This window comes from Canis lupus, chromosome 23, assembly GCF_003254725.2.
Source record: "Canis lupus dingo isolate Sandy chromosome 23, ASM325472v2, whole genome shotgun sequence".
NCBI classification, from domain to species: Eukaryota; Metazoa; Chordata; class Mammalia; order Carnivora; family Canidae; genus Canis; species Canis lupus.
The window spans coordinates 33701213-33717719 of NC_064265.1; the positions used below are offsets into that span (position 1 = coordinate 33701213).

A 16507-nucleotide genomic window follows, 5' to 3' on the forward strand; every position below is an offset into this window, starting at 1 on the left:
CCATATGGAGCTGGCTTAAGATTCAAGTTATGATTTTCTTGTCAAACACCCAATTGAATTAGTGAGCATTTGCAAAAATATCATGACTGAGAAAAACCCAAATCTTCCATGGAGGAGAACAAAGTGTGCATTTTGCATGTGAGGAGTCACGAATGACTAGAGGCCTGAGGACAGACTGTGGTAGATAGCCTTCCATGACCTCATGTCTTTTTTTTTTTTCCCCTTCTCCAATCATTTCTTAAGTATGAACTGGACCTAGTAACTCACTTCTAATTAATACAATCCTGCGGGAGTGATGGGATATCACTTCTGAGGTTAGTTTACCAAAACACTGACTTTAACTGCTAAGTCTCTCCTGTTCTCTCAGAGCTCTCACTGCAGAGAGAGCAAGTTTCCATGTTACAAGTAGCCCTATGGAGACACCCACATAGCCACCATCAGCCATCAAGCATTTACAGTCAACCCCCATATGAAAGGGCTTCAAAAGAGGTCCTTCCCCCACAAAAATTCTCTCTTTTTCAAACTGGATTTAGGATGGCCGTGCCACAGATATGTGATACTTGCTGGATAAAAACCATAGAATTTCATTTCCTGAAAATTGTAAGCTTTTACTTATAATATAAGCTAAGGAAGCCTTTCTATAATTAGTAACTATTTCAAACCAAGGCCTCAAAAAATTAAATTTTCTTTCACAGTCCTTTTAACAATACTTAGTGGTTGAGGCAGGGCATGACTTATAAATGGTATCTCCTTACAGCTAAGTTTTTAATGGGTACTGGAACTCAGAAAGCACTACAATTAAAATCCTTTAAACACATTCCAGAATCCAGGCTTGTCATAGAGTCTGCCTGGCTGTATGACTAATTAATAAAATTATCAAAGTTTTACGTTGTAGAATTCAATTTTGCAATAAGTATTCTTTCCAAATTATTATTATTTCTCTCTGTCAAGGTTGATATTCAAAGCTATTCCCAAACTTTTCATACCCCTGGCTGAAGGCCCAGCTGAAATTTGCTATGTGTTAGCAGTAGATATCCCAGTGTCTTGCCTGGTGGGTAGAACGTCTTTGAGGTGTGTTGTATCCTGCTTCCACAGATGACCCTGCTCAATTCAGCCCCAGTGGACCACTCTGGTAACCTTTATGTGAACACACCCTGTACTGGCTTCATTCCCCCTCCCTGTCTTATTCTCTACATCTCTACCCGTCTTCTTTCTGGAACCACTTCTCAAACTACCAGCATTTGAATGTTTTTGGGTGCTTACCTCTGTGGACCCCAACCTAAGATCATATTTAATGTTGTCCATGGTCCTGGTGCTCAGTAACAATAACTTTGAGAACTTGCTATGTACTAAGCACTAAGCTGTTTTCTTGTTTCCTAGCTGATATTACTGCTGCCTCAGTTCTGAGGTGTTAGTGAGAAAGCAGAGATGCTCAGCCTACCACCCCTACCATATGAAGTTCACTTGGAGGGTCCATCCTTGCCTCCAGCCACAGGGCAGACCCTTGTCTTTCTCACTGTGAATGAATAATCCTGGAAGCCGGGGGTGCCACTGGTGAGGTTGCAGTGTGAAGGACAAGGCTTGGCACTTGTAATTGAGAGATGGATCCTGTGGCCCTAGCCCTAACATCGATCAGTTGTAAGTTGGGCACTTCATTAAAACTCTGTGAGAACTCATTTCTTCATCTAGAAAGTAAAAGGGCTAGGCAAGGTCAGCATTTCTTAAAATGTGTTCTGTAGAAACAATGGCTTCTCTAGACATTTTCTGAAATAAAATTCCTTGCTTAAAGAAATGTGGGAGATGTTCCTTACCAAGCCGCCTCTGGTAGATTCACAATACACATGTACATGTTAAAGACTGTGAGGCGTCTTGCATGAAATAAATGTTTTTAGCATTGTTTAACCTGGTGTTTCCTACATGGGTTTCTCCCACAGAATTCCTTTTAGGCACAGCACCTATTAATATCCTGCAGAATTGCTATTAGAAAGAATGGAGATTCCTGGACTCATAGCCAGAGGTCTTGCCAGGGCTGGCGTTTGACTGATTGGAATACTTGTTAAAGGTATGAGAAGAATGCATGGTGGTATGACTAGCTTGTAAATTTATGGAAGAATAGTTCTAGGGAGAGACTAAAGACTCTGTGGGCACACTGGGTTATTCTGTCTTTCTGAGTACCGTTCTCCTCCTGAGATCAGCAAGGGGGTTTTCAGTCATTTTGTATAAATAGTGAGGTGGGGAGGTAAATGGTAGAGAGAAGCAGGTGCAGAGCAGTGTTTTCAGTGCAGAGGCCCAGGGACCCACACTCTCCTTATCCACTTTGACCAATGGGGATGCAGATGTGCTGTCTGCTTGTTTCGTGGGTTCTGCTTTTACTAGTGTTTCGAGCTTTGAGTCTTCAGAAGAGGCTAATGACATCTCTTATTTTTGTTGGCTTCCAGTCTATTCCCTTCATATTAGAAATAATCGTTCCATTGTCCTGGGGTAACTCTTCCCCAAAATTCAAGTCATGTGTTAAGCCTCATTCTCTAACTATAGGGCCATAGTATGACACAATCCTGGGGAAATTGACATATTTCATTCAAGAATCAGCAAGCCAACCAAGCTGGTCCAATGGGACTCAATTATGGGACCTTTTTATTTTGAATGATTTGGGACAAAAAGCTCTTTGTCCTCAGAATGTAAGCTGGAGATCCTGTGGGCTGTACCTGGAGATACCAGCCAAAGGAAAAAGTCAGTACAGAGGCAAGAGGGTCAGAGGGAGGGGCTGAGTTCTGTACATGGGCCAATAAATATGCTTAAGCTAATTAAAAGTCTTCAACTTATCTTAAAAAAATGTTGTGTGGTTAGCATTAGGATTTTTTTTTTTTAAATGAAGATTGGTCTCTGACTTAATGAGGTATAAACATAAGGCAACTTTTCAGATTTCTTCAAGTATCTAGGGAGTTGTTGTTACTCCGGTCAGGGCTCAGTGAGTCTCAAAATTCAAAGAGGAAAAAAGAGACGAGAACTTCCTATAGGAAAGCTTTCCACTGTGCAGGATATTAAGTCATACTACTCAGCACTTTTATTTTTTGGTCATGGTCTTAGCTTGGACTGCTGTAACAAAGTCACACAAACTGAGCAGTCACACAAACTGACAACTAAAATTTATTTCATGCCGTTCTGGAGGCTGCAAGTCCAAGATCAGGATGCCAGCATGGTCAGGTTCCAGTGAGGGCCCTCTTCTGAGTTGCAGATGGCTTCTTATATTCTTATATAGTAGAAAGAGGAATCTGACTCTCTGGCCTCTTCTTATAAGGGCACTAATCTCATTCATAAGGCCCCGCCTCATAATCTTATCACTGTCCAGAGGCCCCACCTCTAAACACTATTACTTTGGAGGTTAGATATAAACATGAATTGTGGCCGTGGTGGGGTGTGGGGAAAGGGAACACAGACACTCAGTTCACAATAGTAACTCTTCTTGGAAGTTTAAACAAGAGAATTTCAGCTGACCTAAAACTCTAGCTCTCTTAACAAGTCAGGAAGAAATTAAGACATGATATCTTCTGAAATTATTTCTTCTGTTTGCTCCTCATTAAGCCACTTTCTTTTCTTCTTCATCCACTTCTCTGCCCTTGTTTTTGTTGATATTATCTACTATGCAACTTGTACTTCAACTTTTATCACTAATTGAATTAATTTGGAGTTTAAAATGGAGAGACCCCAGCTATTTTTTTTTTGTTTTGTTTTAAATCAGCAGTGTTATATATTTTAGTGTTGTTCATTTAATGGTCTATTGTAAATTCACTACTTGTCATATAGTAGCACAATTATTTCCCATTCTTTTGAAAGAGAATTTGGCACTTTACCTTGGATCCTTTCATACTTCTTAGAAGGATGTTAGCACACAAGAAGACTCAGCTTTGACTGCCGTTGATTGTGTGTACATGTGTGCACATGCACATTTGTGTTTGTTGATCACTTCACATCTCTCAGTATAGACAAAAGTGATTGTAGTGTAACTGGCCACATTAGAATATAATATATCAGAATCCAGGTTTTCCCAGTCTGGCCTCTCCAGTTCTCCTTAATCCCTGAGGCTCTCATGCTGTGAGTGGAGGAAGAGCTGGAGGCCAGCCTCTCTCCAGGGCTCCTTGCCTGGATTTGGCAGTGTGTGGATGCTCTGTTCTGTCTGGCAGTTAGCTGGAGCCTCCATGGCCATTGGGGTCCAGCAGTCTGGATTATTGACTGGAATTTTCCATAATTTAACACCTAATACTAAAATGTTTGTCTATCACCAGAGCCTCCATGTTAGGTAGTCCCTTTCTTCATCCCTTTCAATGTGAAAATGGAGTGAACTTTACCCAGGTCACCTTAGCTCAGGTGTCTAGCAGGCTCCTCTTCAACTTCCCATCTCTTTCTGGATAATAGCTCAACCCTTTAGCAGTACATTCAAGGCCCTCCTGGACCTGGCTCTTGCAGCATTTCCAACCTTATTCCCATTCCTTCCTCCTATATTTAAGCCATGTCAGATGCCATAAAGGGTCATGGACTTCTGGCTGCTTGTACTCACATCCCTGGATATCTGAGACTTCCTTCTCATCTTTTAAAATGTTCACTGTGAAGCCCTTCTTGATCCAGCTCAGGTGTGTTGGCTGACCCCTTCTCTATGTGAATAAATTTTAACAGCAACTGTGGCTATTTAGATAAATTCATTAACTAATTAATTCAAATGTCTCTTTAAACTGGTGCAGCCACTCTGGAAAACTGTGTGGAGGTTCCTCAAAGAGTTAAAAATAGACCTGCCCTACGACCCAGCAATTGCACTGTTGGGGATTTACCCCAAAGATACAGATGCAATGAAACGCCGGGACACCTGCACCCCGATGTTTATAGCAGCAATGGCCACGATAGCCAAACTGTGGAAGGAGCCTCGGTGTCCAACGAAAGATGAATGGATAAAGAAGATGTGGTTTATGTATACAATGGAATATTACTCAGCTATTAGAAATGATAAACCGTCAGCTTCTATAGAGATCTACATCTCCTTTTCCTCTCTGTCTTTAACATGTGGCATAATACCTGAATCATATAGGAGCTCAGAAAATATTTGTTGGATAAATGAATGCAATAGACAAATAGCACTACTGATAGTTCATGTTAGAAATAAATCACCATGACAATGTTCTATGTCTTGACACGGGTTTTCTTTTTACAGGCATGTACATTTGTCAATATTTACAGAATAAAATTAAATAAAATTAAAATTCATACAAAATTCATACAATTCTCTTTATATAAAATTTCATTAGGAAAAAAAATATTGTCAATAAACCTTGAACTCTGGTTAATTATCAGTGTGATGAAGTGTGTTTAGAGGGTAGTATACTGGTGTCTGCAACTTAAGTTGAAATGCACCAAAGGATGTGATGGATTGGTAAATGGATAGGGAAGGTAGAAAATGTATAGCAAATATAGAAAACTGCTGATCATAGAGTCTAGATAGTGGATATACATGAGGTGTACACGTCACAATTTATTCAGCTTTTCTACTTATTTGAAAATGCTCATAATAAAATATTGGAAATAAAGAATTCACCAAAGGATGTACTTATTGCTTACAGAACCAAGAAACCCAGGGTTTAGTTCTGGAGCAATATTGTATTTAAAGATAATTCAAAGCTTTACAGGTTAACCAACTACTTAAAATCCCCTGTGCATGCCTGTTCCTTAGTACGGGAAACTCCCAGGAGGCTTTCAGTCTCTTACCTGCAAAGCTTGCTGTCTATCATTCACGGCCTCTGGTCCCATCAGCTTCATCCCTCCTTTATCCCTGCCTTCTGTGTAAGGAGCAGCCCATAGGCAGGAATTATGGATGTACCCTCTTCCCCTACCGAGACAGCTTTTTACTTCTTTGCTTCTTTTTCTTACAAGGGGGCTCTTGTCCTTTGTCTTTTAGAATCAAGGTGAGGGAAGAAGGTAGGGACAAAAGGTTCATTGCTTTGGACCATGGCTATGAAAGGGAAAGTTGGGAGGCTTGCACATGAAAGATGTTTACAAGAGGGAATAAATTATTGCTTTCTCCTCTAAAACAGAAGTGAGGAAACTGAAGGCCATGCTTTCTTTGGAAAAGGGGTATGGTTTCTTTTTTCAACATTTTTTCTTCCTCATCTTTTATTATTGGCAGAAAATACATTATCAAAAATAAAAAGTCTGAAAATCTATTTCCCTTAAAACATGTGAAGTACATATATTTGGCTGTCTTTGGGCAGCAATATTTTGAAAAAAATTAGGTGGCAACAGAATACATCCTTTCCATCCCTATAAACTTCAAGTAAGCACTCTTTCAGCCTCCAGTCAGTGTTTAATCAGCATACCATAACTTTTATGGGACTGAAATGAAATGCTTCTGAGACACTAAATTTCAAAATGTTGCTGTAAACTTTGGTCATCTGAGTTTGATTTACATATGATGGCCTCATCGACTGTGATCATGGGGATAATGATGATTGTTGGTGTTGATCATTTGAGAAAATATACATACATAGACACATACCACCATACCCTCCATCTGCTTGGTGTCTTTAGCATATTGGACAGGGAGTAAGTAGCAAAGGTGAATCACAGCTATTGTTATATATCAAAAAACAAGCATACTTTACATGAATTTTAAGATAACATCAGTGCATTAGTTAGGAAGCTTTTATCTGGAAGTAACACGTGAGCTTAAATAATAAAGAAAATTTATTAATTCATGTAGCCATAAAGTATAAGTTTAGGTAAAGCCTAATCTAGAGGTTCATGATGTCATCAGGGCCCTGGCTTCATTTCTTTGCAGTTTTTTCTACATTTTGGCTTCATCATCTATTTGGTCTGCTTTGTCATAGTAAAATATTTGGAGGAGTTTTAAACTTCCTATTTCCAGAGGAGGCAAGAGAGCATTTGATTAGCTAGGGGATGGAATGTGATGATTTGGTTAGATTTAAGACATGTGCCTACCTTTGGCACCAGAGAGCAGAGTTAGTTTCCTTGGAGCCACGTGGATCCCCAAATGGATCCCCAAATGTATCCCCAGATGTAAAAAGGATGGGAGGGAGGAACAGATATTGAAGAAAGTTACCTTAAATGTCCACTACAAATCATCAACTTCCCTCTTGTGACCTTATTGAAGTTTCTTCAATAAAAATCAAGCAATGAAGACCAGACAGATATCATTTTCCCTATACAAAACAAACATCAAATATGCTGAGGATATGAAAAGACATTGGAAACAGCAAGGGCTTTTTGATATCCAATTTAATAGACTGTCACCTTTTTTATTTCTATTTTTCTCACCAGAATAGTACTGACATGAGTCTATTCTCTCTCTGCTGGTTCATTTGGCAGAGTTCACAGGTCAATGTATATAGAAAGGTGTAACTAAAGGAATAGAGCAGAGAATAAGGGAGAGGAGCATTTAAATATATGTTGAAGTGCGTAGAGGAAGAGCATGCACATTTATTGAGTACCTATGGCAGCAGGCCAGATAGGCATTTATGAGTATTGTGGTTTTGTTTTTTTAACAGAGAAAATGCTGAAAGTGAAGGTTTGAAAATGGAAAGAAAGTACTGTTAAACATAAAAATGTTCAAGGAAAAGATAAGGGAAGGAAAAATCTCTGACCCAGTAAAGGATGGAGATAGGGTGAGAACAGAACTAAAAAAAAAAAAAAAAAATGTGATTAGTTTGAACTCTGGATTTAACTGTGGGCTTTCCATATGGTAAACTGCATGCAAAGCAAAGCAATGCTATGGAAAGATCATTAGGCTGGAAAACAGGAAACCTGGGTCAGCCCAACCTAGACCACTGCCACAACATGTGATAGGCTGTGTGCCCTCTTTGCTTTAAAGAACAATATTCCTTCTGATTGTGACTTCCTGAGGGGGAAAGCATAGTCCAGAGTGAGGACAAAAACTGAAGAAAAGAATTTACTACTCAGAAGATCATGGACACTCAGTAAAGAAATCTGGTTGAATAGATGACTAGTGAGTTGGAAATTTCTTTTGATCTATTAATATCTATTATCTCTCTCCACCTGGTTAGTTATCCATGTATCATCTACATTCCTTTCTGGGTTCTGTAAGAGTTGAGGATGCATATAGAAACTTGTATAATAAAATAGTGAAATATATATAAAAAGTTTTGGATGAAACATGTAGATATGTGGGCCCAACTTAGTTTCCATAATTGATCTGTTTGGCTCTGAGCTTTCTGGCAGATAAAGAAGAAAAAGGAAAAATCACCTGGTTTATAATTTTCAATATCTATCTATGAACATTACAAATACTAGTTCCTTAGTGTGGGAAACCAAACCTTTTATAGAAATAAGGTCCATAAGGAAATATTTTTTGCACAGAATATGGAGGACTCGAAGGGAAGAGTATTGGGTGAAAGGACCTTGTAGCTCAACAGAATGGAAGAAAAGAACCCAAGAGTAGTGTGAAAACTCTGTTTTCATACAACCTAGCTCAGATTAGTACAGAAAGTAGGAGCATTCTAAAGAGATGGTAACATGAAGAAACAATGGGCTGATGATGACAGGGAATAAGTCTTTCTGGGGAGAATTCCCGTCAGAGAAATGGTTTGGGTTTTGGAGGAGACTATGATGAAGTAATTTGTGAAACGAGGAGTGCTGCTAGCTGCTGCTAAGTGTTACTGAGTGTCCTATCTCAGTGTCAAAATGGGCAATGCTGGGAGGACATGCCTTCACTTCTCTCCTGTGTATTTCCAATCTAGTTGGCTGCAAGCAGCCCCAGGTGGCTAGCCTGGGTGCCTCTAAGCTGGGCTCCTTGGTCATAGCCAGAAAAGACCAGGAGGGTGGGGGTGGGGTGGGGGTGGGGGAAGGATCTTTGGCCTAGAGTTGATCTTCCCATTGGTATGTCTACTGGAGTGGAACAAGGTAAGTTGTTTCCTTGAGGAGCCTGTGGCTTTTTGTATATGTTGGGGACAGGGCTCCTGGGGAGCAGCAGCAGTAATAAGGGTGAGAAATTATCTCCACAGGCTTTCCTAAGACTGGGCCCCCACTGAGAATGAATGGGATATACATTAGCACTGGGGTATCTTTATACAAATCATGGGGAAAAATTTTTATAATATTCAATTCCTATTTTTTTCTAAGTGACAAGTGCTTTATATGCAGTCTTAATATACAACAAATCTTTTTTTAAAAGATTTATTTATTTTAGAGCACGCATGTGTACAGGGGGTGGGGAGGGGCACAGGGAGAGGTCGAGAAAGTCTCAAGCCAACTCCACACTGAGTCTAGAGCCCCTTGTGGAGCTCTATCCCACGACCTGAGATGGCAACTTGAGCCTAAACCAAGAGTTGGACTCCTAACTGTGTCACCCAGTTACCTCAATATAATAACTCTTTATATGATATATTATAATCCTTGTTTTAAAATTTGGAAGTAAGTTTGGCCGATTTGGCTTGTATTAAATTCAGGTCTGGTTCTAAGACCCAACTTCCTGTATGGTACCACATCACTTCCTATTTAAACTACAAAGAGTCATTTGTCAGCTAGCCTCAATGTTCAGTTCTTCGAATCAGTCAGAATAGGTCAGGTCTTATTGTGGGATGTTGTGGTAACAAACGCCCTCTAAATCTCAGTGGCTTAAAACAACTTGGTGCCATTTCCTGATCATGCTACATGTCAATTCTGCTTCATGCTGTCATTCTTTCGGGATCCAGCAGACAGGGCAGCCTTTCTTTGGAGAGGTGCCCAATCTTTAGGCAGAAGGCAAAGGAGAGTATGAAGATTGCACATTAGCTCTTAAAGTTTCTACCTGGAAGTTTTAAATCACCTGAGTCAAATGTCACTGGTCAAAGCTAATCATCTGGCCAAATGAGACTCTATGGTACTAGGGTAAGGCAATTCCCAAGAGCAGAGCTTCAAGTATCCCTCCCCTTTCCTAAATTCAGTTGTAGATAAAATATATATGCACAATCCAACCCCTTTACATGCATTATGACCTTGGGCAGTACATATAACAGTACAGCTCTGGGCAAATTATTTAATAATTCCACGTAATAATACCACAGAGTTGTTGTGAAGATTAAATGAGAAAACTGCCTTTCTTTATTCTATGTACATTTTTCATTGAAAAGTATAGAATTGAGGACATACTGTATATATAATTTCACATTCTGCTTTCAAAGTTAATGTTATTTCATAAACATTTCCCCAAGTTATTATAAACCCCTTGTAGGAATCCTTATTATATTAGAATAATATTATAGGACACATTCTAAAGTAAGATATACATTTCTATATAAAAGGGTATTTTGCATTTGTAAGATGTTCCCAATTTTCAGTGGCTCCTTATCATCCAAATAGGTGCCACTTCATTAAAGGAAGGAGTGGAAGCCCAGGCTGGAATAGCCCCCAACCGTTCCCCGGTGAGATGAATCAAACCTCCCACTGAGGACAACAGGCTCCGGTACATATTCGCTTTTCCAAATAAAGGCTCTGGAGAACGTCTCCCCAAAGAACACAGAGTGCACAGTGCTGTTTTGTAGGTCAAGGAGAAAGCCCTAAGGTATATATATATTTTTAAAAAGGTAGTTACCAAAGGAAGTGGATAAATTGAAATTGCTGCATAGAAAACACTTGGTCACTGCAGCTTGAATATTAGCGACCTGGTAAGGAATGGAAAGAAGATAATTCACTGTCCTTAAACAATTTAGAGAATCATGAATATGAGAGAACATTAGCACATCTCACTTCTCTGGCCATGCTTTGTGCCATGGGCCATCTATTCTGGATCCTTTAAGAGCTTGGACCTTGAAAACAAAACTTTCTATCAAAGGTACTTTTTAAAATATTATTTCTCTGGATTTAATTGCCATGACTCCAGCCCCCCCCCCCCCCCGCCTCCCTCTTTCCTCTGACATACAGGAGAAGGAGTAGAGGAGCACTTAAGAGTGGGGGGATGTAAAGAAACTTCCATAAATTCATTCATTGTTTTGCTCACTCACCTCTGAAGCATTTATCCAGGGTCCTATGCTGGGGGAGATGGAGATGGCCTAGTTATAGTCACTGGTCTCAGTTGTTCCCTGTCTAGAAGAGAAGTCATGCAAGCAACTCACATTCACCATAGAATGATTGAGCTCATTCCTGGGCACGGTGGGGACATCTTGAAAAGGGATGTCTTGACTACCTTGGTGGAGTCGAGGGAGGCTTCCAGAAAGGTGTAGTTGGGCTACGAATTGAAGAACAAGTGGAGGTTGTCAGCATTCTCCATGACAGCCCCCTAGCCACCTGTCCACCTAAAGGGAGCTTCTGGCTTTCTGGCCCACTGTGTGGAGGGGAATCCTACATCTGAGCTTATGTGAGGTGAACTGAACATATCAGAATACATTGAGCTGGAACAGGGAAAGGGAGACCAGGCATCTTTAACTATTAGGCCCTATTGATGCTGTGTTTAGGGGCTGATGGGGTTTTCAAAGGTCTTCCAAAGTGTTTGAATAAATGTCCCCAATTTGAGATTAAAGCAAAAATCTGCAAAATAAGAATTAATATATGCTTAATTTATATAATTTACACATTATTATGCCTTTATACAGAATTTATAGAAAATTATAGATTTACATAATGCATCATTATGTCACCCAGCCTACAGTGCATGCTGAGTGCAGTATGAAGCTGTGATGAAGCTGTGCTGTGGACCCCAGGCCCGCTGCTAAAAGCTGGAGGCATCTGTGGGCCAGGAGACCTAAGACCTAGTATATGAGCTCAGCTCTCTATTCAGTAATTATGTGACTTTGGACAACTTATTAACCTCTCTGAAGACCACCTTTTTTCTTTTGACCAGCAGGGATAATGCTGTCCACCTGCCTGCCTCATAGGGTGGTTGTGAAGCAACCAGATGACAGATGCTCATGTACTTTGTAAACTGCAAAGCCCCATACAAACTCAAGCCGTCTTGTGTGACCCAGACTTCGGCAGGCAGGCGGTTCTGCTCACAGCCAACCTCTGATGGATGTCCAGACTTCCCTGTCCACAGTTTCATCTCCCCTAATGTGGAGGGAGCAACACAGAGGACAGTTATTCTGGACTCAATCCTGACTGATGAGGGAGAATGGGTTGGCGGTGTGGAATAGATACATAGGGCTTTCCAGTTCACAAAGTGTTTCACATGCATCATTGCACTTGGTTTTCCCAGTATCCCTAAGAGGAAATTGAGGCTTGCTCGTCATCTTACATTCGTAAGCTGAGGAGCCATGACTCTTAACCCAGGCTTCCTGATTCCGTATCTTGTGCCTATTCCCAAGTGACCTTGCGCCTTGGGAGTTCATGAAAGGGAATATCCAGACAAGGTCATGGATTGAGGAAAACCATCTCAACCTATGGGTCCAGGGACTTATAGGTTACTTTCTTTTTAATGGGGGCATGGGGAAGGAGGAGGGTTAGGAAGGGTATTGCTGACAAACCTAAGTGAGGGACAGCTTAGCCTTCCTTCCTTGATGGGAGAGGATCCTTCTCTGGGGAAATAGAGAAGGAAGGTGAAGGAACCAAAGACTAGAACCTGAAGTATTATCATCAGTGGAGTGGACAGGGAACTGATGGCCTTTGGGGTCAGCCTTTTCCTGAGTTCAAATCTTGGAGCTCTCATAGCTGCATGCTGTAGGCAAGTCCCATTACCTCTTGGAGCCTCAATTTTTTTCATCTATAAAATAGAAATTAAAATAGTTTTCCCATGAGAAGTGAATAGGATAATAGATGTCAAGCTGCTAGTTCAGTGCCTGGCATATATCTGGTGTTCAATAAGGGAACTATGAATAATGTCCTCAAACGTTAGTGGTACTGAATCCAACAGCAGCCCTGCCCAGGAATCCAATGAGTTGCAGAAGGGAGGCCATGCTGCCAGGTGCATGATGACAGTGGTTCCAACATACCACACATTTCTTACCTCTTGACTCTGGCCTTTGCCATCTCAGAAAATTTTCTGAGAAGCAGTCTTTATTCCTTTTCTTTCCTCTGCATGCCCCAGAACACAGACTGTGTGCACAGTGACTGCTGCATGCTCTGTCTTTACATGACCACAACTGCCACCACAGTCAAGGTCTGTCGTCACGATGGTGTCCAGCATAGGGGCTAAGCACTTGGGCTTGAATCCTTGCCCTGATACTTACCAGCTGTGGAGCTTTAGGCAAGTAACTTAACCTCCTTGTTTCCCAGTTTCTTTATCTACAAGATGAGGTCACAGCAATGCCTACAACATACACCTGGGCCAGTTTTTTTTTTTTAAAGATTATTTATTTATTCATGAGAAAAACAGAGAGAGAGAGAGAGAGAGAGAGAGGCAGAGACACAGGCAGAGGGAGAAGCAGGCTCCATGCAGGAAGCCTGATGCAGGACTTGATCCTGGGACTCCAGGATCATGCCCTGGGCCGAAGGCAGGTGCAAAACCATTGAGCCACCCAGGCATCCCCTGGGCCAGTTCTTAAATGAGTTAAGACAGGTGAGACACTTAACATGGTGTCTGACCTACAGATACATACTTAAATATTAGCTGTTACTGTTGCTGTAGTTTAATGACTGATTTTTCTGTTCCTGGTTTCTCTCTCCCACAATTTATCAAGCCCACATTAACTGGAATAATCTTCAAACACTGGCTTCTGTACCATATCCTTTCACCTGAAACTCTCGAGTGGTGGCCCACGTGCTGCCTTTAGATACAATGAGAGACTGCTCATCTGGCAGGCAAAATCTCCCGCTGCCCTCCCACTCCACCATCTCAATCATCTCATTTCCCAGCACCAAGACTTCCCATGAACTCCCCTCAGGCTCTCTCCTGAAAGCCCAATGCCACTGACTGAAAGGAATATTCCCAGTGCTTCATATTTGGCTCAGAGTTACCTAGGAGGAAGGTCCTCCTTCTCTCTCTCGATGGGCAAGTTTAGCCAAGTCTGTGGCTTCAGTAGCTTTCCCTTCCTATGGACTTAAAGCAAATCTCTCTTTCTCTGGTTGATTTTTTTGTTAGTTTTGTGACTTCCACCATTAATGATTTATTCTTTTGAGTTTAAGTATTGTTCCTTCTCCAGGATCCTCTTTTAAAATGCAAGTAATTGGGGTGCCTGGGTGGCTCAGTCAGTTAAGCCACTGTCTTCAGCTCAGGTCATGACCTTGGGGGTCCTGGAATTGAGTCCCAGGATTGAGTTCCTCATGATCTCAGTTGGGGTCTAGGATCAAGCCCAGCTTTGGGCTCCTTGCTCAGCGGGGAGTCTGCTTCTCAGGCTCCTTCTACCCCTTTTCCCTGCTCGTGGTCTCTCTTGCAGTCTTTCTCCCAAATAAATAAATAAAATCTTCTAAAAAAACTAAAATGCAAGTAATTGTTGAAGTCCTGATTAACTCTTTACACACTCTGGGAAAAAGGAGTTAAGCAGTTAACACCTTAGTTATAGTCGATCCTATCTCTGGGCACTGGAGTCTATGCAGAGAAGGCACTGAAGTGGAGGTGCAAGGGTGAACATGGAGGAAGGGAGGACAGGCATGAATTGCCCCACTTTGTTTCAGAATGGTCTGAGCTGGGCATGGGGAGAGAATGGATAAAGAGGAAAACTCGAAAAGCTATTGTCTATAAGGGGATGAAAGGGAAATGGTTGTTAAGACTGTTAGATTGAATTAGATGCTTTAGGGAATCACACAATCTCAAGTTTATTTATTTTTTTAAAAAGATTTTATTTATTCATGAGAGACACAGAGAGAGAGAAGAGAGAGAGGCAGAGACACAGGCAGAGGCTCCATGCAGGGAGCCCGATGTGGGACTCAATCCCGGGTCTCCAGGATCACACTCTGGGCTGAAGGCGGCGCTAAACTGCTGAGCCACCTGAGCTGCCCCCAATCCCAAGTTTAAACCCAAAGATAACACTTGGACAGACTAAGGCTTTAAAGAAGCAGTCTTCTCTGCAAATGCTAGATCCCTTTGAATCAAAGAGAAAATCCTATAAAAATCTACTAGGTCTCATTCCTAGTTTGTCCTAAATAAATAATCAGAGATGTGATCAAAGATTTATATATGTGTGTACTATATAAATTAGTTTTATATCATTGTAATATTAAAAAATAGCTTTAAAAACCTAAAAATATCCTGTTGAGTAAGAAACTATTTCAATGAAATATTGAATAGACTATCTTTACATTGAAATATTTCACATTCATTAAACTCAGACTTTAAAGAATATTTAATGATGGGGAAATGCTAATGGCATAGCATGAATTATGTTATGATATAATAGGATATATCCTAAGAAATTAGGATATACTATTTAACAGTAAGTATTATAGGTGAGAGTGATGCCTGTAACTTTCTCCCAATTTTCCCATGAAAAACTTGATCTCTAAGAAATATAAAGCTGTCAAAGTATGCAAGATCAGCTTAGCAAACTGTTATTACATAAATGCAAAAAATGGAAATATTTTATTCAGATATAACATTAAACTATTGCCAATTCTAAGCTCCTACAACTATATGCATTCAATGTTCATGGAAAAAGGATTGGAAGGAAATACAGGAAAATGTTAACCATGGTCATCTCTGAAAGGTAAAATGGGCGATTTCAATTTTCACCTTTAAAAATATTTTTCATATTTTATACAATGAACAAGTACCGCTTTGTAATTAAATTATTATTTTTTAATCTGCTGAGTTAAAGGTTATGTAACATGGGGCTGTTTCCATCTTTGTTCCTGGCATGGGTTCAGTTTTTAATAAAAACACTAGTTCTTTTTTTTTTTTTTTTTAAGATTTTATTTATTTATTCATGAGAGACACAGAGAGAGAGAGAGAGGCAGAGGGAGAAGCAGGCTCCATGTAGGGAGCCCAACGTGGGACTCTATCGGGGGTCTCCAGGATCATGCCCTGGGCTGAAGGTGGCGCTCAACATCTGAGTCACCCGGGCTGCCCAAACACTAGTTATTTCACCTGTGTCTGAGTGATGCTGGGCAACTGTTGTTCTTTTGGAATAATCTATAGGCATGTGTAACCTGTTCTTAGTTTTGGAGTTAGGGAGAAACTTCCTACCTGCTCTCTCTGACTCAGGAAACCCTGGAGCCATGTCTTTGTCACAGCAATGTGTTAAACAGCCTAAAAGGCTTTGCAAACACATAGGTCACTTTCCAAACCAGGAAGGCCCTGCCAGGAGGTGTCTCCTCCCAGGACAAAACTGTTTTCTTAACTAAATCCAGGAATAGAATAGCAAGACCTCTGGTTCTAAGGACTCTTTGCTCAAATTTATGTCTTATCTAATAAATACTCAGGCAAAAGTACTCGTGTGTGTGTGTGTGTGTGTGTGTGTGTGTGTGTTTTAAACTGGGTATCAGTATCCTGAACTATAATCAAATTAATTTGTAGAGAAATCCCCACCCCCATCCTGTCACATTCCTCAGTGACTCTTTGTGGCTTTGGGCATGCTTTCAAACTCCTTATCTTAGTATATTGGCTCTCCCTAACACCCAGTCTGGTTTCCAACATCTTTAGCCTCCT

At 40.7% G+C, this 16507-nt stretch overlaps 1 long non-coding RNA gene across 3 annotated transcripts in view; it reads left to right on the forward strand.

Annotated features, from left to right (window-relative positions):
* Positions 1-10669, forward strand: part of LOC112661166 (uncharacterized) — a 54986-nt gene extending 44317 nt beyond the window's left edge. For 2 of the 3 annotated variants that reach the window (XR_003137473.3, XR_003137472.3), the window contains exon 3: positions 10357-10669. This is a non-coding gene — a long non-coding RNA (uncharacterized LOC112661166). The remainder of the gene's footprint in view (positions 1-10356) is intronic. The other variant, XR_003137471.3, reaches the window with a different exon arrangement.
* Positions 10670-16507: the final 5838 nt, after the last annotated feature.